The sequence below is a fragment of the Mustela putorius genome, unplaced genomic scaffold (genome assembly GCF_011764305.1).
Source record: "Mustela putorius furo isolate JIRA1106 unplaced genomic scaffold, ASM1176430v1.1 tig00003903_pilon_pilon_pilon, whole genome shotgun sequence".
Classification (NCBI taxonomy): Eukaryota; Metazoa; Chordata; class Mammalia; order Carnivora; family Mustelidae; genus Mustela; species Mustela putorius.
In genome coordinates this window covers 4737810-4765038 of record NW_025422051.1, presented here as the reverse complement: position 1 = coordinate 4765038, position 27229 = coordinate 4737810, and the positions used below count along the sequence as shown (strand labels likewise).

The following is a 27229-nucleotide window of genomic DNA, read 5'->3' as shown; positions in this document are numbered from 1 at the left end:
TCCAAGGCTTTCAGCTTTACTGTATTTTTTTAGAAAGAAGACATTGTTTCACAGGCGACTAATAAAACAATAATAAGGATGGTAGGAATAAGAAGAAAAATAACAGATACCTATTGAGCACCTACTACCCAACTACAGAAGCATGTACACACACACACACACACACACACACACACACACATTCTGCCTCTTCTTTCCACCATAGTTGTTATCACCTCCTCACATATCCATTTTCCTCCCTGTTGGTGAAAAAATGGAAAAGGGGCTTATTGATGCCTACAGAAGTTTTGAGATGCATCGGTTTGCTATGATATTATCACAGGTATGGAAATGTAGCTTTAACTAATGGTTCCTTAGCTTTGACCAAATGTTTGCACCATTATGTAAGGCATTGCTTACACTTCAAGAAGGACCAGCAAGGGAAGAAACGATGCAAAGAATCTGCTCGAAGTTTGGGAGAAAAAAATGTCTTTGTTAGTTAGAGACTTAACCTCTCTCCCAAACATCAAGAACAAAAAAATAACAGCCCTATTAGTAGAATAAATGTGGAAATACTGCCAGGACTGAAAATCCCAGCCCATAGCAACTGCCAGTTTTAGGGAACTTCCAGTGGGTAAGTTCCAGAGGGAACTACGGATATTTGCCCCCAGCAAAAATTAGGGGGAAAATAAGTTCCCTTACCTATTGTTAATTGCCAAAATGCTTATCAAGCCTTTTCAATACAAGAGCTTCTTGGGACGTTTACACATATATGGAGAGAAAAAAAGAGGCAATGAGAGTGTTTAGTTTTTTTATTACCTTTCATAGTTTTCTCAAGTATAACAAATGCTGACTATCTCTGAGGAATAAACTGTAAGGTTTGAAAAACTGGACACCAAAAAGATGCATCTTCTTCATCTTTGCCAGGTTAAGATGATCCAAATTGCTCCTTCTATTTCAAATGTCTGTGGATGCCCCTGAATAGACAGATTCACAGGCCATGTGTAACTAGACCTAGTTGTGTTGCTGGGCTTGGATAAAACATTTTTATTAAGCCCTCTTCTGTGTTCCATGGCACTATTGATGAACTGAGTTGCTGTGCTGATCAATCAATTTAATAATCAATACATTTAAAACAATGGTTTTGTTTTTTTTGGTTGAGTTGGTTGTTTATTTTACTAAATCAACTTGCTACATTAGGGCCAGAGGGAAAAGGTTGCATGCTCACCTAGAAAAAAATGTGAGAAAAATTGTCATATTCTCACAATTGATGAGACCATCACTTTTTTTTTTTAATTCCCAAAGTCTTTTTTTAAAGATCTATTCATTTATTTGACAGAGAGAGAGAGGACAAGTAGGGGGAGGGACATAGGGAAAGAATCTTGAGCAGGCTCCCCACTGAGGGCAGAGCCGAATGTGGGGCTCAATCCCATGACCCATGAGATCATGACCTGAGCTGAAACCAAGAGTTGGTGGCTTAAGTAACAGAGCCACTCAGGCACCCCAAGATCATCACTTTTTTATAGTGAAAAATCCATACAGTTTGGGTTTCTCTAAAATGATTATTGAACATTTTTAAACTACTCACTTTCATGCTCAACACCAAGTTATAGGCATGCAAAATCGAACAAACCATTGAAATTTTTGCCCTCATGAAGTTTATAGTTTAGATGACAGGAAGAGGCTTTGCATAAATAGACAAATAAATAAATATATACAAATGATGAGTGCAATTTACTTTATATTTATAAAATGAAAAAAAGCATTTTTAAAAAGGAATGCAAAGTATCTTTATTTTTTTTCCTTTTTCCCTTCCTTCCTTCCCTCTTTCCATCCCTCCTTCCTTTCTTCCCTTTCTCCTTCCCTCTTTCCTTCCTCCTCCTTTTGTTACTTTATTGGAGAATGTATAGATTGAAAGAGGTTATAATATATAAATATGAAGTAAACCTAAGAGACAACATGAACCGTTTCTTCGAGCAGAAAGCATGGGAAGAAGAATAACAGGGCATAAGAAAAGAAGTGGAGTAGGAAGGAAAAAACACCTAGGACCCCATGAATTCCATTTAATATAAATGATAATAGAAATTAATGGCATAGGTTGGTAAGCTTAGAAAAATAAATCCAGAGGAAGGAAATCACTTAAGAAAGAATTTTCTTAATTTTTTTGGAAATGAAGAGTTTCATTTTGTTTTGGGTTGGATTTAGGTTTTCTTTTTAAAGATTTATTTGAGAGAGTGTATATGCAGGTGGTGAGGGGTGGGGCAGAGGGAGAGGAAGAGAGAGAATCCCAAGCGGACTTTCTGCCCAGCAGGAAGCTGGATGGGGGGTTCGATCTCACGACCCTGAGATCATGGTCTGAGCTGAAATCAAGAGTCAGATGCCTAACTGACTGAGCCACCCATGTGCCCCTGCTTTGTTTTGTTTTTAAACTGTTCTCATGAAGTATATTTTATTAGCAGAATTTTGGATGAAGTAATTAATTACTGGCTCAGAGGAATGAAATGTAATGCCCATGGTCACAGAGGCAGAGCTAGGTTGGGCTACCAGGTCTCCTAATGCCTAAACCGGGGTTCCTTTCACTGTATTGTTTCAATTCTAAGTAAAGAAATCTTCCCAAATGCCATGCCTTACTTTTTTTAAAGGACATTTTTAGTTTACATATGAACAACTTGTCTACAGTTTAGCTGGAGGTAGGACACTTATTTCCCATCTTTGCTGATTACCTATGGTCACTCTCCTGGTTCCGTCCAGCCTGTACTCAGAGTTACCTATTGGGTGAGATTGGGAGAAAAAACTGGGCAGGTGCAACTCTGTACCTCCTTCCTTCCTCCCCACCCCCACGGCCCTGGGTATCTGCCTATAGAGAATAGAGAGCTTTGAGTTTCCATGGGAGAGGCCTACCACAAGCAGATAACCCACCTAAGCTTCATTCTCCAAACAGCTTTAGCAATAACAAAACTGATAATTTTATCTCATCCTTTGAGTCCTATAAGCTCAGATGGGAAAGAATAGTATAAATTATTGGTACTCCTCTAAGCCCAACATATTTTATCAAGAGACATACTTCATAGTGGTTAAAAACATGGACACTGTGTTTATATCCCAGGTCTGACATTTACTAACTGCGTGATCTTGGGTAAATTGCTCAAGTCCTCTGGACCTCTACAAAATGGGGACAATAACAGAATCTACCTGGAAGTGTTTATGTAACAATTTGAACAAAATTTTAAGCATCTGACACATAGTAACACTATATTAATGTTAGCTTTGTTTTTCTCTTAGATAAAATTAAATAGCTTTTTAGCAGTGGTTTATTATTATGTGGAAGGGACAATCTTTCAAGAAGTCTGTCAAGAAGACTGTGTCTTGTATAAAGGGACTTTTATATTACACAAATATTTCAAATATTTATTTTTATATGGAAACAATGAAGTTTATGGTTAAAAGTATGGATTCTGGAGTCAGATACCTTGGTTCAAATCTAGCCTCATGACTTACCAGTTGTGTGACTTCAGGCAAGTTATTTAAGATTGGATCTCAATTTTCTCATATGTGATATAAGGATAATGATAGTATCCACCTTAACAGATTGTCATAGAAAATGACAATATTTATAAAGTACTTATTGATCTGATATTCTTTATATTTATTAAAGAAAATAAATGCATAAAGTGGAGTGGAATTGCCAGGTCCTATGGTAGCTCTATGTTTAACCTTTTGAGAAACTGTAAGATATTTTCCAAAGCAGTTGAAACAGTTTACATTCCCACCAACAGTACATGACGGTTCCACTTTCTCCACATCTTCACCAACACTTCTTCTTGTCCATCTATTTAATTATGGCCATCCCAGTGGATGTGAATTGGTATCTCACTGTGCTTTTGACTTGCATTTCCCTGAAGTCAAATGATGTAAGCCTTTTTCATATGTTGATTGGCCATTCTTGGAGAAATGTGTATTCAGATCCTTGTGCATGAAATATCTTCTTGGAGAAATGTGTATCAGAAATATCAGAACTGGGTGGCTCAGTCATTAAGTGTCTGCCTTCGGCTCAGGTCATGGGATTGAGTCCTATGTAGAACTCCCTGCTCAGTGGGGAGCCTGCTTCTCCCTCTCCCACTCTCCCAGCTTGTGTTCCCTGTCTTGCTGTGTCTCTGTCAAATAAATAAAATCTTAAAAAAAAAAAAAAAGAAATATCAGAACTATCTTCCTGGTGCACATTTAAAAAAACTGGGTTATCTTTTTATTATTGAATTATAACAATTCTTTATATATTCTGGGTGCAAGTCCCTCATTAGATATATGATTGCAAATGTTTTCTCCAATTCAGTGAATTATCTTTTCCCTTTTTTTGCTTGTGTTCTTTGAAGCACAAAATTTTTCCTTTTGAAGACATCTAATTAATCCATTGTTGTTGCTGATGTTCTCATGCTTTTGGTATCATATCTAAGAAGACTTTGCTGAACCCAATGTCATGAAGAGTTACTTCTATATTTCATCTAAGTGTTCTATAGTTTTAGTTCTTATATTTAAATTAATTATACATTTTGAATTAATTTTTTGTATACAGTGTGAGGTAGTAGTCTAATATCTTTTTTATTTATCACATGAATATCCAGTTGTTTCGGCCCCATTTGTTGAAGACTGTTCTTTCCCTATGGAATTAACTTGGTACCTTTCTTGAAAATCAATTGACTATAAATGCGAGGCTTTATTTATGGACTCCAACTCTATGCCATTGATCTCTGTGTCTATCTTCATGCCAATATTACACTTTTGATTCCTGTATCTTTGTGGTAAGCTTTGAACTCAGAAAGAATGATGCCTTCAACTTTGTTATTTTTTAATATTGATTAGACTATTATGAGGACCTTGAATTTCCAAATGAATTTTACTTACAAATTTCTGTAAAGAAAACACTTTGGATTTTCATGGGGATTGCATTAAATCAATAGATCAACTTGGGGAGTATCTTCATATAACAATATTTATCTTTTTGAATTATAAACACAGGATGACTTTCCATTTATTTACATTTTCTTTCCTTCCTTTCAACAGAATTTTACAGCTTTCAGAGTGTAAACTTCACACTTTTTTGTTAAATTTATTCCTAAGTATTTAATTATTTTTTATATTCTTTTGGTTCATTGTTAACATATGAAAATATAATTAATTTATGTATAAATTGTACCTGGCAACCTTACTGAACTTCTTTATTCTAATAGATTTTTGTGTATACATTCCTTAAGATTTTATATATTCAAGATTGGTTCATGTAAAAATCAAAATGGTTTTACTTCCTCCTTTCTGATCCAGATGCCCTTTATTTCTTTTTTTCTTATCTAATTGCTGTGACTAGCCCCTCAAGTACAAAGTTGAAAGGAAGTAGGAAGAGTGGATACCATTGTTTTGTTTCTGATCTTAGGGAGAAAGCATTCGGTATTAATTAAGTATGATGTTACCTGTGAATTTTTAAGGATGCCCTTTATGAGAAAGAGGAAGTTCCCTTCTACTTATAGTTTGTTGGGACTTGTTATTATGAAGAGGTGTATATTATCCAATACTTTTTCTGCATTTATTGAAATGTTCATGTGGCTTTGTCCATTATTCGATCAGTATGTTATATTACATTGACTGATGTTAAAGCAACCTTGTGCTTCTGGGACAAGACCCACTTGATCATGGTATCTAATCCTTTTTATATATTGCTGGGTCCAGTTTGCTGGAAATTTGTTAAGAATTTTTGTGCCTATATTCATAAGGGATAGTGACCTGTTAATTTTATTGTCATATCCTTGGCTTTGGTATTGGGTTAATATTAGCCTGATAAAATAAGTTGGATAATGTTCCCTTGCCTTCTACTTTTTGGAAGAGTTCGTGAAGAAATAGTATTAACTCTTCTTTAAATGTTTGGTAAAATACAATAGTAAGTTTATCTGGGAACAGGTTTTTCTTTGTGTACAATTTTAAAACTACTAATTCAATCTCTTTACTTGTGACACCTCTACTCAAATTTTTCAACTTCTTCTTGAATCAGTGTTGATAATTTGTGTCTTTCTAGGAATTTTTCCATTTCATCTATGCTGTCTAACGTGTTGGCATACAGTTGTTCATAATATTTGTTCATAATCTTTTTTATTTCTGAATGATTGGAAGTAGCATTCTCTCTTTCATACCTGGTTTAGTAATTTGAGTCTTCTCTCTTTTTCCCTTGCTCAGTCTGGTTAAAAGCTTGTCCATTTTGTTGATCTCTTTTAACAACCAATTTGTGGTCTTGTTCATTTTCTTTATTGGTTTTGTACTTTCTATTTCGTTAATGTTGTCTCTAATCTTTATTATTTCCTTGCTTCTGCTTTCTTCAGGTTTAATTTTCCTTTTTTTTTTTTCTAGTTCCTTAAGGTGGAAGGTTAAGTTACTGATCTGAGATCTTTTTATATAGGTATTCAGAGCTATAAATTTCTCTTTAATAAGTCCTTCACTGCATCCCATAAGTTTTGGTATATTGTGTCTTCACTTTCTTTCATCTCAAAGTAAGGACTTTGTGATTTCTTCTTTGATCCATTTGTTATTTAAAAGTGTGTTACTTCATTTCCACACATTTGTGAGTTTCACAAATTATTTTTGTTGTTGGTTTCTAATTTAATTTCTTTGTGGTGAGATCATACTTTTTAGACTTCAATCATTGTAAATTTGAGTTTTTATATGACCCTGCATATGGTCTATCTTGGAGAGAGTTCTGTGTGCACTTCAAAAGAATGGGCATTCTACTGTCATTGCATGGAGTGATCTAAAGATGCTTTTTCTAGCTGACTTATAGTGTTGTTCATATCTTCCATGTTGTTGATCTTCTATTTTTTCTAGCCATTATTTGTGAGATAGCAAGACTTCAGTGGGTAAAAGAAACAATAATAACAGGAACACACATATATGGCAAAAGCTGTATGTGTATGGCAAAAGCTAACCATTCTCCCATCATTACATACTGCAAACAGTACATGCTGAAAATAACAACAATGGTGAATAAAATAGTTGGGACTACTGAGGTCAGCTTTCTCATTTCCTGCAGTCCCTAGTTAATGCCTCACTAGGACATATACTGATAGTCATGTTCCTTGATGCCCCTCACATAATTGCTTTCTTGAGTTGTTTTGTCTTTGCATCCATATACTGTACATTCTATGAAAATAAGATTAAGAGTCCACCCAGACTTGGGGCTCCATTTCTGCACCTGCCCTTCTCAGCAGTCCCTGGTGGTATAGCCCCTTTGGGCCTCTCTTTGTTCCAAGTTATTGGACTCAGAGTAATAATCTCATCTCTCAGCAAATACAGTACCACCACAATTATTAAACATGTGTTGGTGAATTCTCCAATGATTATCATTCATGGTGTACATATCTTTATTCTAATTCTATAACTATTTCCTGCTTAGCCCTCTACCCATTTACTATACTTGAAAACCATATTTAAACCTTATTACACCACCAGAGTTCATCCAACTCTGCTCCTTTTGTCCACATACATACCAGAGAGAGACATAAAACTTTGGGGATGGAGAGGAGTAAACGTGGGGAGTCCCAGAGCTTGGTGGCATAAAGGATCAGCATAGTACGCTAGTGGCAGACTTAAAAGAACAAGTCAGGTTAAATATGATGGAAGTCGGAATTCAAACTAGGAAACTGCGAAGTTCAGGGCTATAAGTTATATATTAGAAATCACAGATGAGTATGATCTCATGGTTAATTGATTTTTGACAAGAGTGCCAAGACAATTTAATGAGAGACAGAATAGTCTTTTCAACAAATGGTGCTGAGTCAACTAAACATTCACATGCAAAAAAAAAAAAAAAAAAAAAAGACAGACCTATTCAAAAGGGATTATAGGCCTCAATGTAAGAGCAAAAGCTATAAAACTCTTGGAAGAAAACAAAGGAGTAAAACCTTGAGGGGCACCTGGGTGGCTCAGTGGATTAAAGCCTCTACCTTAGGCTCGGATCATGACCCCAGTGTCCTGGGATAGAGCCCCACATCTGGTTCTCTGCTCAGTCGGGAGCCTGCTTCCTCCTCTCTCTCTGTCTACTTCTCTGCCTACTTGTGATCTCTGTCTGTCAAATAAATAAATAAAATCTTTGGAGGGGGGAAAAAAAAAACCTTGAGTAAGGCAAAGTCTTCTTAGATATCACACCAAAAGCATAAGTAATTAAAGAAAAAATAATTAGACTTCATCAAAACTAACAACTTTTATGCTTCAACAGATGCTATTAAGAAAATGAAAATACAACTCACATAAGGGGAAAAAATATTTGCAAATAATATATCTGATAGGGACTTGTGCCCAGAGTAAATAAAGAACACTTACGATTTAACACACAAAACCAATTAAATGAATTAAAACAGATGCAAAGAATTGAATAGACATTTCTCCAAAGAAGATATACAAATGGCCAACAAGCACATGCTTACCATCATTAGTCATCAGGGAACTATAAATCGAAACCACAGTGAGACTGTAGCATGGCCACTGGCACAGCTGCTGCCTTAGCATTCTTGAATCAGGAGAGCTGGTGGAGGGCGGTCTGCAAGTCCCCGCTCTAGTAATTGTGGATAGTTTTTCCTTCAGCTGTGAAGTGTCCAGCCACACCCATTCTTTCACCTTCAAGGTAGACAAAGAGGGTGATATGGAACACTTGCTGACTTTGACCATGCTCTGCCTCACTGAGGGGGCCAAAGAGGAGCATAATGTGACGCAAAGAATGATAGAAGTCATGGCCAAAAACCATGACCACCAGTAGACTGAGAGTCCCTGTGACCAACCTCAAGTTGTCCTGCCAACTCATGCTCAGTTTGGATGATTTACAACTCCAGCCACCTGTAACACTGTTTCTGCAGTCAGGTTCTGGCCCTGTGCAAATCAGAGGCTAGCACAAGTGTTGTTATAAGCAATGACATTTCTGGGGAAGAAGACGGTGAAGAACGGAGTGAGGAGGAGGAAGCTGAGCTGTGTCCCATCCTGCCTGCCAAGAACCAGTGGTGTAGGCCCTAGCCTTCTTGGACTGGGAGGAACTCTGAATTTCTAACCTGACCGGCTTTCCCCACTTGCTTACGAGATCGAAGGTCAGGACTACACATTTTTAATATTTCTACATTTTTGGATAAAGTTTGAATGAAGTGATGTGAAGACTTTTTGGAAAAAAAACAAAAACAAAAAACAGCACAGAGTGAGATACTACTTCACACTCATTAGGGTTGCTATAATACAAAAAGATGGACAAGAATAAGTGTTGAGGGTGCCTGGGTGGCTCAGAGGGTTAAGCCTCTGCCTTTGATCAGGTCATAATCTTCAGGTCCTGGGATTGAGCCCCACATAGGACTTTCTGCTTGGCAGGGAGCCTGCTTCCTCACCCCCACCCCCATGCCTGCCTCTCTGCCTACTTATGATCTCTCTCTTTCTGTCAAATAAATAAATAAAATCTTTAAAAAGAAAATGAAAAGTTTAAAAAAAAGAATAAGTGCTAACAAGGATGTGGAGAAATTAGAACTTTTATACACTAATAGAGGGAATATAAAATGGCACAGGCACTTGGGAAAATAGTTCAGATGTTCTTTAAATAATTAAATAATTAAATATGTAGTTACCAGATGACCAAGAGATTCTACCCTGAGGTATATCCTCAAGAGAAGAGAAAGCATATGTCCTCACAAAAACTTGTACATGCGTATTATAGCAGCATTATTCATAGTCCAAAATGGAAAAAACCTGAATAACCATAAACTAAAGAATGAATGAAGAATATGTGGCCTAAACGTACAATGTAATTTTATTTGGCCATAGAAAGGAATAAAATATTGATGCATGCTAGAACAAGAATGAATCTTGAAAACGTTATGCTAGGTGAAAGATCCAGATGCAAAATGGCACACATCGTATGATTTCATACAATCATAAAAAATACTGAATTTTAGAGGTGACTGGGTGGCTCAGTCATTAAGCATCTGCCTTCAGCTCAGGTTGTAATCCCAGGATCCTGGGATCAAGCCCCGCATTGGGGCTCCCTGCTCAGCAGGAAGTCCACTTCTCCCTCTCCCACTCCCCCTGCTTGTGTTCCCTCCTCGCTGTCTCTCTCTCTGTCAAATAAATAAATAAAATCTTTTTTTAAAAAACACTGAATTTTATACCTTAAAATATTGAACTTTATGGTTTATGAATTGTATCTCAATAAAGCTAGTATTTTTTTAATTTAATTTTTTTCCAGTGTTCCAAGATTCATTGTTTATGCACCACACCCAGAATTTTTTAAAATGTGAATAAGATAATTTCCCAGCTCTTAAGAAAGTCACACTTCAGCATGGGTAAAATAGCCATTGCTGGTTGTTTATAACTGAGCCTCTGTCTGGACTTCCCACCTGAGAGGTCAGTGCCCTTGGGATAAACTCCTGTTACCTACCTGGAAGATGATTCTCCTGTACATCAGGTGAATGCCATACCCCACTATGCCAACTGTCTGTCCAACTGTGGCATACATGAGACAGACACTCAGAAATTCTTGAACTAACTTGGTTTCTTCCAAATTCTCAGCTTGTCCGTGGGAAACTCAGTCTCATGCTGGATCACTCTGATTCTCAATACTAGTTCTATCTACCTGGATGATTTACTACCTCAGAGATCTTTCTGTTTTCATCAACTGTCCTAATGGATATCGAGTCTTGCTTATGCTATTTTAACCGAGGTCCATTTCTGACCATGCTGAGTAGATCTCCTTTCAGCTAGCTGTCAAATGACCTCTTATGGCTGGCAAGGCAATGTGGTCTAACCCAAGAATACAGCAGTTAAGAGTCCAATCCTCCACATTCCTCAATTTAGACAAATAGCAAAGCTCGGTCACTCCTCTTTCTCTCTCAGCCTCCTCTTTTCAACTTCACACTGTGGAAAGAATGATCTTTAAAAAAATGTGAATTGGATCATGCCTCTTCCTGCTTAATTGCTAACACAGATTGAATGCTTAATGTCAAGTACATTTCTAAGCCCTTTATATCTATTGATATGTTATATCTTGATGACAGTAAATATTCTTCTTCTTCTCATTTTACAGATGAGCAAGATGAGGTATGGAAAGGTTAAGTTGCTTACCCAAGAGAATACATTCACTAAACTGTTGGCATGAGAAATCAACCTAGACAGCATGTCTCCAGAGTCCTTGATCTCAGCATTATACCATCCCCTTCTCAACAGCTCATTCCACTGAGAGTTAAATTCTTACCGTGGTTTTCAAGGCCTATATGATCTGGCACTTGCTCTCCTCATCTTCTAGCCCTGCCCAGTACCTGAGCTCACCATAATCCAGTCACATGAGCTTGTTGTTAATGCCTTGTATGTATCAAGCTCTGCCCCCACCACAGTACCTTTGCACTTTCAGTAGCCTCTGTGATGTATCTGCTCTCCTCCCCTTCCTTTGCATGTCTGGCTGTTTAAATGTTACCATGTCAGAGATCTTCCCTGATCTTCCTCTCTTAGCAAATACTCCCTCTCCAGCTCTCTGTCCCCAGACTGTTATTGTATGACAGCAGCCTGCTCATTTTGTTCCAATCATTTTTCTCAATGTGTTTACCCAATTATGAACTGCCTCCCCTGTTGGACTGTGGAATCTTGAAGATGGGAGCTATGTCTGATTAGTTCACTTGGCACCTAGCTCTCTATCTGACATGATGTCAGCACATAAGCAAAATTAGCTTAACGAATGATGAAGAGGGCTTAACCTATACCTTTGTTATAGGACATATCAACTTATACTGCTATTATTCTGGACTTCTTAAAGTAGGGCTCCATTTTTGTTAATCTGTATGCCCTTTGTGTCTAGTATATTCACACTAGAATGCTTTAATATATATTGAATAAAGAGAATGAATAAAGGCGTGAGCCATTAATGACCAGGATTTGCCAAGAAAGACTTTACAGAAGAGGTACTTAAATGATTTATTTCAGTTGCCAAAAACATTTTTTCAAACATAAAAGATATGCATTTTTAAGGCTCCTTATGAAGCAAACAGTTCTTGCCAAATAACATATCAATCATTCAAATGTAACGGAGAAAATACCATATGGATACCTTATTGCAAAAAGAAAAAAAAAGGCATGGGTTTAAGTTATATAGGAACCTACAGAAAAAGAGAATTTTGCCAAGCATTTAAATAGTGACAAGGTATTAATGTTGGCCTCCAAATCCCCAAAGGGACAGACCATATCTATGCATACCTTCTGAAATGGATCAAGGGCCAGGTGATTTAATCCCCAAATGGTAGTTAGTGGAGATCAATTCTTTTTTAACTTAAATGATAAATGAGACAGATATGGACTAAATCAGTTGTTGTCTAAGCTGCTTATTTCACTCGCACTTAACCTATAATTCATTATTCTTATAATACGGTGCTTCAGACAAGTTAGTGAAGTCAGAGTGTGGGATTAGAAACACAGCTCTATTACTTACCTGCTGTGTGACTTCAGGCAAAATATTCTCTAAGCTTTGGCTAAGCTTGGTTTCCTGGCTTATAAAATTGGGATAATAGTAGTACCTGAATGTGAAATGCTTTCCATAGTGCCTGTCATACAGATATCCTTTTCTAAGGGTTAGATATTAATAGTGGTGTTTTGGGTCATGTGGAGGAGGAGGCACCAGTTTGGCTATCAAGAGATCTAAGTTCTAGTCCCCATTCTTTCACTAACTACTTGTAAGACTTTGGGCAAACCCCTTGGTGGTTTTCTGTCTCAGCTTCCTCTTTGATAAATAAGGGCATTTACATGACTATTTGTTTCAGATATCTATTGCTGCATAATAAACCATCAAAACTCAGTGTCTGAAAATGACAACTCATTATTTTCATAGCTCTGTGGGTTGGCTGATAGCAAGTGGAATGTTCTTTTGCTCTATGTCATATAGCTGAGGTCACTCAAGTACCTGCATTCAGCTGGGGGTTTGCTTGGGGCAGTAATATGTAAAGTAGCATCTCACCATCTATGGTCTCTCTCTTCACATACTCTCTTCATTTCATAGTCTAGCCCAAGTAGCTTTACAACGATACTTCCAAGAGGGAGTATTCCAAAAGGATAAATTCCAACATAAAGGGCTTATCAAGCTTCTATGTCATTTTGCTTGCTGATATTCCATTGGCCAAAGCCAGTCAGATGGCCAGCCCTGAGTTAGTTTGGAAGAAGACTACCCAAGGGCATGAATACTGTGTGGTGTGTTTTACTGGAGACCATCAATGGAACAGTCTACCCTACCATGATTCCACATTTTCTTCAGAATCAGCATATACCAACTTAATTATCTTGTGCTTAGTACCTAGATTTCTTTCCATGACCTTTCCATTTTGTCATTTTGCTTCTTAACACGCTATTGTTTCATTAATATGGCATGCTTATGGAAGCCATCTTAGGTCAAATTCCCTTGTCTATTAAACAAAAATTAAGCTGTAGACAAATTTTCCACTTTTACTTTTGTTGGAGTTTTCCCTGACTGTTGACTTGGCCCCTAACTTTCCTGGGTCGGACATATGTCAATATGCTAAATTTTCAATCACTTGAAATTTTAAGGACTATTCCCCACCCCACAAAAATTTCACTACCTTTCTTTAGGCTTCCCTTAATCCACTGTCTTTCCCTACATCTTTTCTCCTTTTGTATCTCTTGGAGAGGTATTTACATAAGGTATGCAGCTCTAGCTGCTCAGTGTCTACACAAGTCTAATCTTTTCTGGAACTTTCCCTCAGCATCTTCCTAGAACAAAACAGAGGCAGCTCTCTTCACTTCACATAATGTTCAAGCCCTGCTCTTGCATCCCGTGTTTCAGCAAATGCTGATCGTCTGCCTGTTGATGCTGAAAAAAGAAGTTCCGAATTTTCTATCCATCTGGAGCCAACTAGAGGATGTGTAGGTTCAGGAAAACCCCCATCTCCCCAGCTGACAGCCCCATGCGCATTGGCGCAATTGCACCCACTCTGTCCCTTGTCATCTATATGCGTTTTTGAAAGGCAAAGCAACAAACCACTGTTCATTAGAACAAGCTGTTTCACACTATCTTCAGGGACATACCCTATTGCTGATATAAAAACTCGATGTAGGGGTTGGGGTTTTTATCTCAAAATGCCCCCATTCTGGTCTCTGGCTGAGTCATTTCAGGTTGAAGTGGAAACCTAGCAACTATCTGGTTAATGGGATCAACTGAGGCAGCAAGAGGCCTGGCTGAGGTACAGAGTTTAGCATTTAGCAACAATAAAGAGCTTGGAGAAACTGTGGACTCAAACTGAGGGTTTTAGAGGGGGGTGGGGAGATGGGTGAGCCTGGTGGTGGGTATTAAGGAGGGCACTTATTGCGTGGAGCACTGGGTGTTATATGTAAACAATGAATCTTGGAACACCACATCAAAAACACATAAAATAATTTTTAAAAAGAGAAAAAGAGCTTGGAGTCTAGGCTTTCCATAAGGCTAAAAAAATCTTGTTAGAAGCCATTTCAGGAAGCTAAACAATCACTTTCCTGGGATTCCTCTCTTTAGAAATCAACAAAGCAAAAACCACACAGATCTTATCTGATAATTGCTATTAACTATGCTGTAATGTTTTCCCAAGGTTATCTAATATGTCATTGATAACACACAGAGTAGAGCTAGGGTGGGTCCTTCAACAGAGCATCGTGTCAGGAAAGTTACCAATATGTCAAATAGTTTCAAGAAGGCACACCAAGCTCACTGATACAATTTTTGAAACTATATATTTTATAAAGTAATATGGATTGATTAATACAAACTGAATACAAACTGCCTTCCTGAAGGCAGACTAGCAATGCAAACTTATAGCTTTGCTCACTTTTAATTGAGTGTAAATATATCTGAGGTTAATGTGTGTTTTGAGAAGTCAACTCCCAGTAAAAATCAAATGTTCCAAAAATTCTCCCATTTATGTAAATGATCCAAGAATACTATGCTTCTTACATGTATGTGTTTTTTAAGAAAATCATTTTAAGAAAATGAATTTTAACAGAAGAAACAGTAGAAAGAATAATAAGTTAAATACATTAAACATTTTGTCTGTTTCTAGCAATACTACGTAATGGAAAAATTCTTATCTTAAAAAGACTAAGAGTCTGTGTAGGCATAGAAAAATACCTGAGCAGATCTACAACAGGATATTTGACTCTGGGTAGAGAAACCAGGGGTGGCAAGGGAGATTCAGTTCACATTTTATATGTTCATTTTATGGTAGACTTTATAACATTATCATGTATTACATTATCATAGAAAATTAGTTGAAAAAGGACAAACTTTAGTTTCATATTTTCTTTTATTAATCTTATCCCCAGGTCACAAGTAGAAGTTAATAGGGATAGAATTCACAGAATTTACAGAACTTTAGAGTTGGAAGCTTTTGAGATCATCTGCCCCATTATATCAACTATTTCTTTTTTTTTTTAAGGTTTTTTATTTATTTATTTGAGAGAGAGACAGAGAGAGCATGAGAGGTGAGAGGGTCACAGGGAGAAGCAGACTCCCCGTGGATCTGGGAGCCCTATGCAGAACTCCATCCTGGGAGTCCAGGATCATGACCTGAGTTGAAGGCAGTTACTTAACCAACTGAGCCACCCAGGCACCCCTCAACTATTTCTAAACTAGTGCTAAGTTTACCCAGTTTGCCTAACACTAAACACAACTACATTCCAATAGAGTTAAAGAATGTGGGCAGCCACTGGAATTCACCTTAATGGAATCTGACCTGCAGTTGAAGGTGTATGGTGTAGGTTTCTACTTTATCCCTTAGCCTCATGAAGACTCAAGATTATTCTTTCAAGAAATGGGTAAGATGGGCAGAAGAGGTGTTTGCATATGAGGGTGAACCTTTAGACACCAGAAGGGTTCCCTCCTAACCACCCCCTAATTTCCAAATACATTCCATTATAGATTTAAACTCTTTTTTTTTTTTGAGAGAGAGAGAGAGAGAGCCTGAGAAGGGGAGAGGGAGAGAGAGAATCTCAAGCAGTCTCCATGCTCAGCACAGAGCCCAAAGCAGGGTTTGATCTCACAACCCTAAGATCATGACCTGAGCCCAAATCAAGAGTCAGACCCTCAACTTACTGAGCCACCCAGGTGCCCCCAGACTTAAACTTTTGAATGAAGACATATTTACTGAAATGCTTGTGTCCCTGTGAGGGGTAAGCAATAAAACATAACACAAAGAAGAACTGAACCTCCTGATTCTTTCCTGAACATTGGGAAGAAAGCAGGTAAAGGGAGAAGAAGAATTAGGGATACCATAGAGAGGAAAGGACATGCTAAGGAGAGCTTGGCCTGAATCATTCTTCTATCTACAGAATTCTACTGCCGTGTAATAAGCTTTAGAAAGTGGCTTTTGGTGATAACTTGAACTTTTCTAAAACTAAGCAACACCGGCAATTCCTCAAGTTTGAAAATCCCAGTAGCTCCCCTCCTTGTGATCTCACTGCTGTCTCATCACCCTTTTCTGGACAGAGCAAGATCTATCAGTTTGCTCTACACTTGTATGGAGACCTCTGAGCCCAATGTTTGCTTGGAAACAATGTCACCAATATTATATAACATAACCTAATGAGAAAGTGGAACACTGAACAACTGGAAGGAGGGTTCTAAAGAAGTTCAGGATGCTATGGGAAAAGTATATGTTGGTGCATGTGTGGGCATGTGTGTAAGTGTACACACACACAACACCTCCTCACTATTATTCATCCTTAGTACTCCAGGAATTGGGTCTCCAGCTCCTGGAAACCTTCCCTAACTATTCACAGCATACTGATTGAATACACATCTCCCATAGTCTTTTCAGGACTATAGTACAATTATTGTATTTCTTACTCACCTTCTTCACTATGCCATAGAAATCTTTATGGGCAGTGACTGTGTCTTCTATAACATCTCCCAACACCATGACTGACATACAATTGGTACCTGATACATTTTTCTTGAAGGAAGGAAGGAAATGAAGCCATTAACTGCATTTTAACTGAACTAAAACTAGAAATTTCTCTCTCTACAGAACACAAATTTCAAAAGAATTATGAATGTATCCCTTGCCCAGCATTGATTCTTATGAGCTCTTCATGGCTGGAGCTTTGGTAGGAGTCTTATAAACAGCATTTGACAGTAGTCTCTTTTCTTGTCTTCCAGGAAGAGAGAATTCTAAATGATACTTATTCAAGAAATCCCAGGATTTTGCAGGGAGGAATGTTGGAAAATGAGTTGAAAATAAAGAGAAGAATGAGAAGGAAAGGAAAGGACCAGTCACGCTGGGTGGGGAAAACCAAAGCAAAGCTAAGAGAATTGGCAGAATCTCCAGGGCAAGCTTGTGTTAGGCTGGCTATTCCCATTTCAAGTTTGCACACGTCTCTGGAACTCCCTGAAGACTTTTGTGAGGGAAAACCCCACCTACAGGTTCTGGATGAAATGTTCCTCCTAGCTTCTAGAAATGAGTCCCCTGGTCCTACTATTACTCATTTCCTGGAAAAGCTGTAACTGGTCTATCCTGACCTTCAGAGCCATTCAAATTCAAGAAGTTAGAGAAATCATTCAGAAAATTCAAGAAGTTAGATAAATCATTCAGAAAAGCCTCAAAAACCAATTGCTCTGTCTTCTGCTTTATCAAAAACTTCATGCACATTTTTACTGGTACTTTCTTTGTCATGTTCTGGGTGAATCAGCATGAAAACAAAGTGACTTCACTGCCAAGTTGAAATTTAATTCTGCAAAGGATGTTATTTCTAGCTTTGAAAAACTGTGCTCAGAACTCGAATCTAAAGTAATAATACACCCTTTCCGGCCTTACATAAAGTAATCCCTATAACGTGAAGCTTGGCATGATCTCTAGTTTTAGTAGTGCTGTTATTACCTATATTTCTTTATTTGTCACAACAATCCCGGTCTTGTTTTCTACCCTGGCATTGGTAACTGTAGCTTACCTTTCAGGAAAAACATATTTATATTACCCTTACCTGCGTATGATTACCTGGCAAGCAGAAAAGCCAGCCTTGAGACTATGCCATCCATAATTCCTTCCTTTCTTATGCCAAGCTCTTGAGATTCTAACATTTCAATTAGGAGTGTTTCTTTTCTCCAATTCTGTAATGCCTTTTCAGGCTGAGTTTGAGTATGGCCTAAGGATTCAAGCTCTAGACTGTAGGTCCCTCCCTGAAAAAACTGCCATTGACCAAAAGAAGCAGATAATTCCCTTCCATGCACAAGGCAGTGCCAAGTTGCAGGAATATCTTTGTGGGTTTGTGAGAAAATCTGGCCTCAGTGCTTCAGCATCTATAGACAAGCAAGCTTGTTGTTTATCCCAGTCTAGCCCTTCCATCACAGGAGGACACAAGTGCCATGATAGTAATAAAGTCCATGGGTCATAGTGATTCTCAATCATCAACAGTTCCCCCAAAGCTCTTACTTCTTGCAACCACTAAATTTCATCTTTTACACAATGTATTTGTACTACAGATACCTATAGACCTATCAGTTTCTTTAAAAGAAAGAGAATGAAGAGGTATATAACAAAAAGATATAACTTCACTTATACAATGGAAATTTGAATTTGTGCTTTAGGCACTACAGAAGCAGTGAACCAAGCAACTAATTTACCAACCCATGTAGAATGATCCATAGATTATGAGAGGCTACACTGAGTGGACACTAAAGCTTTCATTCCATTCAAACCCTGCCCAAACTCTTAGGATGGTTGAATTCTTGTTAACAGAATATTCTCATTAAGAAGGGAAAAAGGGAGGAGCACCTGGGTGGCTCAGTTGGTTGAGCATCTGACTCTTGGTTTTGGCTCAGATCATGATCTCAGGAGCCTGCTTAAGATTCTCATTCTTCCTCTGTCCCTACCACCCTACTCACTGTGTGCATGTGCTCTCTCTCCCTTTAAAAAATAAATCTCAAAAAAAAAAAAAAAGGGAAGGAAAAAGGAAGTGATGTTATCAAGGCAGGAATATAGGTAAATCTCAACTTTAATACCCTTCACAAGGCAACCAACAAACAACTATCCATTGACAAGGCACCTTTGTGAAAACCCAAGAACCCAAGGGTGAGGCTGAAGCATTGCTTTGTATCACAGAGACTGAGAAGGATAGCATTAGAAGAGAAATAGAAGCAACTGCGCTCTGACCACATTGCCCCTCCCCCCAGACCTGCACAATGCCACACCAAGAGGGTCTCCTGGGCCTACGGTTTCTCTACTGGATAAAAGGGAGCCGAAGACAGACAGACAGCTTCCCCAGCTTTATGGAATGCTTCCCAGGAGGCTCAAGTAGGGAAATCTGCAGGGCTTGGCCACTGAGGATCAGACAGAAACGGAGAAGGAAATCAAGGGTTACAGGTATCAATACTCAGATCTTGGCAAGACCACATTCCTCTTCCCAGCTGTGCTTGAGCAGGGATTCCAGCCAGCAACTCTGCCTATCTACAGAGTTGAGCTGGTGGCCCTGTATGACTAGGGGTCCCAGTAGGCAGTTCTGCCTGGTTCAGACCCACAGAGGCAGGAAAGCACACTGGAAGCCTCGCCCAGCTGCTTGAGCGTAGCTTCAACTGACCAGAGAATCTGGGCAGCTGCAGAGCCCATCCTATAGCACGGCCAAGCTGGGAATGAAGTTGACAATCCTGCCAAACAATGAAGTACAGCCTCTGGCTCTGAATAACCAGGAAGCCTTCACAGTGACACTGGACAGCCTCAGAACCCAGCCTACAGTACCACCCAACCACAGCGATACAGTCCAATCACAAAACATTCTCTGTGGTCCCTCCCAACAAAAAAGCCTGGAAAGTGACCCCACCGAACCATGGAGCAAAGTCTCTTGCCCCACCCAAATGCAAGATACAACTGGAAGCCTCTCCAGACCAGAAAGTCCAGCCAGTGAACTTGATCAGCAACAGAGCACAACCAGTGGCCTACATGATCATGAAGCACAGCCTACAGCTCAGCCCAGCTTCAGGACACAGCCTGCATCCCTGCCTAATCAGAAAGCAAATCTAAGTCCCTGTCTGACCACAGCCCTGCCAAAACAGAGTCTGGCCAGCAGCACCATATAGTTGGAGATCACAGCCAGAGACTCCGTCCCACAGGGAGTAATTACAGAATGAAACCTGTAGTCAGGGCTGATCAAGGAATCCAACCAGGGGAACCACCCTGCCAGAAACACAGCAGGTGACCTCACCTGGCAATAAGTGACTGTGGAGTCCAACTAGTGGCCTTTCCTGATCATGGAACACAGACAGCAGTCCTGCCTGATCAGGAAGCCCAGTTCTCTTACTAGAATATAGAGCCCAGCCAACAGCAGAACCCATTCAGCAGCACTTCCCCTTCCTGGGAGAACAGGCTCCCAAATAGAGACCCCCCAAATCAACCTCCACCTTCCCATTCAGAACTCCAAGCTGAGCTGATTGGTGAAGAACCATCCCTACCAAAGTGAATCTGTAATGTCTAGAGGAGGAGACTGCTTATTCAGATGCAAAGAATCAAGGATCATGAAAAATGAGGTAAACATGACATCACCAGAGATACTAATAAAGCTCCAAAAACTGACCCAAAAGAAATAGAGACCTATAAACCTCCAAGGAATTCAGTATAACCCTCATAAAGAAGTTCAGTGAACTACACAGACAGACACCAAACAAAATTAGGAAAACAATCCCTGAACAAAATAAGAAGTTCAACAAAGAAATAGGAACCATAAAAAGTCACACAGAAATTCAAAAGCTGAGGAATACAGTGACCTAACTGAAAAACACAATGGAAACCATCACAACTAAGAAGATATTCAAATTGGCAGCAGGTTCATGAAAATGTGCTTCATATCACTAATGGTTAAGGAAACACAAATCAAAACCACAATGAGAGGTCACCTCACACCGGATAGAATGGCTAATATCAAAAAGCCATAACAAGCACTTGTGAGGATGTAGAGAAAAGTGAACCCTCACGCTCTGTGGTGGGAATACCCACTGGTGCAGCCACTATGGAGAACAGTATGGAAGTTCCTAGAAAAATAAAAAATCAAACTCACGTACTATCCAGCAATTCCACTTCTGGTTGTATATTCAAAGGAAATGAGATCACTGTATCGAAGACCTTTCTGCAACTTCATATTCATAGCAGCACAATTGACAGTAGCCAAGACATGAGAACAACTTAAGTATCCATCAGTGCATGGATGGATAAAGGATATATATCTTTTATATATTGTATTTATATTCAGCCATAAAAAATAATGAATTCTTGCCATTTGCGACAACATAGTGAAACTTGAGGGCATCATGCTAAGTGAAATAAATCAGACAGAGAAAGACAAGTACTGTATGATCTCACATATATGTAGAACCTAAAAATAGTCAAGCTCATAGAATCAGAGAACAGACTGGTGGTTGCCAGATGCGAGGAGTGGGGTGTGGAGGAAATGGGTAAAGGTAGTCAAGTGGTATAAACTTCTTGTAGGGTGATTAAGTTCTGGGGATATGATGGAACATGGTAACTGTAGCTAACAATATTGTACTATGTATTTGAAAGTTGCTAATGGAGCAGAATGTAAAAGTTCTCACCACACACACAAAAATTGTAACTATGTGAGGTGATGGATGTGTTAACTAACCTTATTGTGGTAATCATTTTCCACTACATACATATATAAAATCACTATATTGTATACCTTAAACTTACACAATGTTAGATGTCAATTACATATCCCAGGAAGCTGGGGAAAAAATGCCAGGATAGGGGACGCTAAATGATTGAAAACTAACATTCTATCAACTCTAAGAAGTTAGCCCAGTCTCCCATTTCTGGAGTAGATTGTTACAATTTATATTTTCCCATTTGGGGCAGTTCAGCGACAGCCAAGTGTATAGTCACAACGAAGCAATGTGGCTCCTGTGACTCATCCAAATTGGGGCACAATTAGCAAAATGTGTTCCCATAAATGGCAGTTTCACTACTAAGTTCTGGGAAGAAACCAGGAGCTATGTAAGACAGAACAGTATGGGGAAAATGGTAAGTCAGTCTTGCTAAAGTAAAACATATTGGTTATGTCTTTGGGTGAAGAGGGTCAAAGTCAGAATGACTTGTTAAGAGTTACTATTAGAATTCCCAAGTTGAACAACAGTCATAGCCTGTAGCAATTTTTGAGTGGGGGAAAAATATGTAGATGCTAAATATTAGACTCAGGAGAATAGTGTATTTGTCAGACTAAGCAAACACTTCAACTTTAACAATTCTAAATTTAGAACCAATCTTGAACCATTGGAGGTCTGGGTCCACATGGGCTGAAAAAGGATACTTCTTGGTATCTACTCCTTAGTGCCTATAAGAACAACAACTCCTTGATTTCAAGTTCAATGGGGACCAGGAAAGGATGCTTATTTTTTTGCCCTTTATCTCTCAAAGTTGAGTCAGCTGTCAGCAGGAATTTGGCCATGATGCTGAACCACAGACCTGTTTCCCAGGTACACAGCTGCGACCTGTGGGGATATGAGGAGATGCAGGGAGTTTTGGAAAATAGAGCTACTAAGTTGCCAATATATAAAACAGATGTAGGGAAGAATGAGAAAACAAGGCTCTACAAATGCTTTCCTTTCCTGCCCTGGAGCCCTCCTTTGGCCTGTACTCTGATGTGGGTAGAAAGGCATTTCTACCTGGCTTCCCTCAGGAAATGAAGTTTGACCTGAACTTTGAAGTATGTAGAAGAAGAAAACAATATTTCAGACAGTTTCAGACAAGGCTGTGGGAAGGTCCTGTGTCAAAACTATTATGACACGTTCAAGGCACAGAAATAGGGTTAGTGTGGCTAAACTACAAGGAATGAGGGAGAGAGTGCCTTAAAGCATAGCTGAAGCATCAAATCACCCTTGAAAGGCATGTCATTTTAATTTGTACATCTTTAGGCTCAGAACAATGAGTAGCCAATGCAGGTTATTTAAAGAGGAACTATATACCCCAATTCTCATTTTGTGATTACTCTGTATGGATGGTGGTGAATGTATTGGAGACAGACAGACTGGGCTCAAAGAGGCCTTTCAGAAGACTAGTTTAATCGTCTAAGCTGGAAATGATTGTAGCTTGGACCAGGCGATGCCAGAAGAGATGGATGGCAGGAGATAGATATGGAGGGGAAATTGACAGGGCTTGTTTGCTGGATTGGCTATAAAGAGTAAGAGAGATGGAGGTGCCAAAGATTGAGTCTTGGGAGTTTATTATGTCCAATTGGGTGAAGTTACAGACTAAAATAAGGAACACCAAAAGAGGATCAGATATTGGAGAGAAAGCATAAAGTCAGACTTGAACCTGTTGAACTGAGGTGTCTCTGAAACTTGAAAGGAGAGGTGTTAAGTAGGACATTGGATGCGCTGGTTTGAATCTCAGAGGAGAGAGTTGGGATGACGTTATACTATTTTTAATAATCATTGGTGGATGCAGATGAGTTTGCCTCATAAGAAGAGTTATAGAGAGAGAAGGAAAAAAGGACTCAAACAAACTGGGTCTTGAGAAACTTTGTCAATGGGCCTATAGAGAAGGATTCACCTCCTACATGGAAGTAGGAGAAAAATCATGGTATGATGACATGATGTCAGGAAGAAAGAGTCTTCAGAGTTAGCTAAAATGTAATAGTGTCAGAATTAAAAAGAAGTGTCTAAATAAGGAAATCTACAAGGTAGAAACTTTAAGCAAGCCTGACCTGCTACTGGGAATAAAAGCATTATTGATCAAGGGAGTGGTCAGTGGAAAGAATTCCAAGGTGTACAAGTTGTAAGTTCCACAGAATGGGTTGTCCTCGAGTGGTATTTGTAGTTGTAGGTTTTGGTATGGATTCATCTAAGGTTTTTGACAAAACATGTGGGTGTTAGGCCTGGGTTTGGGTAGCTGTTTCTGGGAATGGCCTGGGAGTGGCCTAGGGGATTGTTAAAGAATGAGAAGTTAGTATTTCTTTTCACAGGGAGGATTATCCTTTTCTTGGTCCTTGGCCCATCCAGTGATCCCAACTGACTTGACAGGTGCTAACTTCTTACTACATTGCATCTGCTCCATTTCTAAAATGATTCTTAATCTAACACACATTTATAACAACCAATTAATGACCCAGAAACACTTGATTTGGTTAATTATAGACACATATATTTATTTTAGTAGTAATGTCTCCTCTTTCATTTACGATTTTATATACTGGAGACCTCTCCCTTTTTTTCTTAATCTAGCTAAAGCTTTGTCAATTTTGTTTACCTATTTAAAAGAACAGCTCTTCATTTTGTTTAATCTTTTTTTATTGTCCTTCTGGTCTCCATTTCATTTATATCTGCCTTGATCTTTATTATTTCCTCCCTTCTGCTAACTTTGGGCTTAGTTTCGTTCCTCTTTTTCTAGTACCTTGAGGTGTAAAGTTGTGTTATTGATTTGAGATCTTTCTTTTTTTCTTAATGTAGGTGTTTATCACTGTAACCCTTCTTCTTAGAACTGCTTTTGCTACATCCTGTAAGTTTTGGTGTGTTCTGTTTCCGTGTTCATTTCTTTCAAAATTTTTTTTTATTCCCCTTTTGATTTCTTCTCTGATCCATTGGTTGCGTAGGAGTGTGTTGTTTAATTTCCACATCTTTGTGAACTGTCTAGTTTTCCCCCCTGCTATTTATTTCTAGTTTTCTATTTTTGTGGTCAGAAGGACACTTGGTATGATTTTAATCTTCTTAAATTTGTTAAGAATTGCTTTGTGACATAACATGATCTAGCTTGGAGAATATTTCTTATGATTGAGAAGAATGTGTATTTGTTCCTGTTGGATGAAATGTTCTGTATGTGTCTGTTAGGTCCTTTTGGTTTAAAGTATAGTTCAAGTCCAGCGTTTTTGCATTAGTTTTCACTCTGAAGGATCCAACCATTGTTGAAAGTGGTGTACTGAAGTCCTATACAATTATTATATTATAGTACTATCTATTTCTCCCTTCAGATATGTTAGTATCTTAAATATGTTAAATATTTATCTTAATATAAATTATATTATATAAATTATATATATCTTGTGCATATATCTTAATATAAATTCATATAAATATAATATCTTAAATATGTTAAAGCTGAAGCAAGTGTCTTTTGGGCAGTATATAGTTGGGTTTTGTCTTTTGTTTGGAGAATTTAATCCATTTACATACATTTAATGTAATTATTGATAGTGAAGGACTTATAATGCCATGTTACTAATTGTTTTCTGGCTGCTTTTTAGTTCCTTTTTCTTTTCTTCCTCCTTCGTGTCTTCTTTTGTGAATTGATTTTTTTATAGTGATATGCTTTAGTTTCCTTCTCTTTATCATTTGTGTATCTACTGTAGGTTTTTCCTTTTTGGTTCCCGTGCAGCTTACATAACACATTTTATAGATGTAACAGTTTGTTATAAGCTGATAATAACTTAACTTGGATCACTCTCCCCTTTTACTCTCTCCCCTTTTATGTTTTTGGTGTCACATCTCACATCTTTTTTTTTTCTCACATCTTTTTATATTGTTTATCCATTAACAAATTATTGTAGAGGGCAATTTGTTCTTGAATACTAATTCTTTCTTGCATCTTGCTAAACTTTTTACACATCCTAATAAATTTGATTTTCTATAGAGACAATAATCTCATTTTTGAAAAAAAAATAACAATTTACTATTCCTTGTTTTTGAGTCTTTGTATCTTTTTTTAAAGATTTTATTTATTTGATAGAATGACAGTGAGAGCAGGAACACAAGTAGGGGGAGTGGGAGAGGGAAAGCAGGCTTCCTCCTGAGCAAGCCCGATGCAGGGCTTGATCCCAGGACACTGGGATCATAACCTGAGCAATAAGCAGATGTTTAACCATCTGAGCCACCCAGGCACCCCTTGAGTCTTTTTTTTTTTAAAGATTTTATTTATTTATTTGACAGACAGAGATCACAAGTGGGCAGAGAGGCAGGCAGAGAGAGAGAGAGAGAGGGAAGCAGGCTTCCTGCAGAGCAGAGAGCCCGATGCGGGGCTCGATCCCAGGACCCTGAGATCATGACCCGAGCCGAAGGCAGCAGCCCAAACCACTGAGCCACCCAGGCGCCCCACCCCTTGAGTCTTTATAGCTTTAATTCCTTTCCTTACTATACTGGTTATGACAATTCTAAATATAGAACTTCTGATAATGGAGTCCATTGTCTACTTCCTGCTCTTTAAGGATATGTTTTTAATATTCTGACATTAAGTATCAATTTTGCTCTCAATTTTTTAGATGACCTTTATTAGATTAATAAAGTTCCTTAATATTCTCCCTCTCTTTTTTTTTTTTTTTTTTGATCATGGAGCTTGAACTCAGGACCCTGAGATCAAGACCTGAACTGAGATCAAGAGTCAGATGACCAGCTGGCTGAGCCACCCAGGCACTCAGAGATCCTTAACATTCTTAATTTAATAATCTTTCAGTCAGAATTTTTGATTTCATTAAATAATTTTTGTATATATTCAGATTACTATAAAATTTTTCATTTAATCGGTTAGTGTGAAAATTTTATTAGATTTTCTATTTAATCTAACTTTCCATTGCTAGGATAAATGCAATATTGTCATGATATATTACCTGTACTACATATCACGGTGTTCTCTTTGATAAGATTTAATTTAGGATTTTGCATCTATATTAATCAATGAAATAGCTCTATAATTCTCCTTTCTCATACTATCTAAGTTGGGTTTTGGTATCCAGCTTGTGCTGGTGTCATAACAAGGGTTGAGTTGTCTTCCTCTGGAACTGGTTATATAAGTGGGCTTATTCTTTGTACGTTTATAGAAATAACCTGCGAAACTGTGTTGTACTTCTGTCCTCTTTGTGAAAGGAGTTTTCAAAATACTATTGTAGGCATTTTACCTCTTCTTAAGTCAATTTTATATTTTCCTGGAATTTGAATATTTACCTAAAATTTTTAATGTATGGACAAAGTACTTTTTAATATCTGTATCCTCTGTTATTCTTAGTATTTTTGTGGTTTTGCTTTTTTGTCTTGCTCAATCTTGCCATAACTTTGTGCATATATTAGTTTTTTCAAAGAATGTACTATTGGTTTTATAAACCCTCTATTAAGTTAGATGCTTATCTCTTTAATTTTTTTTCTTTTCTTCTTTTTTAGCTTAAGTATTTAAGGCTATTTCTTTCTAAATGCCAAAATTCTTAGTTTGTAGTTTAGTTTATAGTTTTAAAATACACTTTTTTAAAA

At 38.1% G+C, this 27229-nt stretch overlaps 1 pseudogene; it reads left to right on the top strand.

Annotated features, from left to right (window-relative positions):
* Positions 1–8489: 8489 nt before the first annotated feature.
* Positions 8490–9018, top strand: LOC101681342 (annotated as a pseudogene).
* The last annotated feature ends 18211 nt before the right edge of the window (positions 9019–27229 follow it).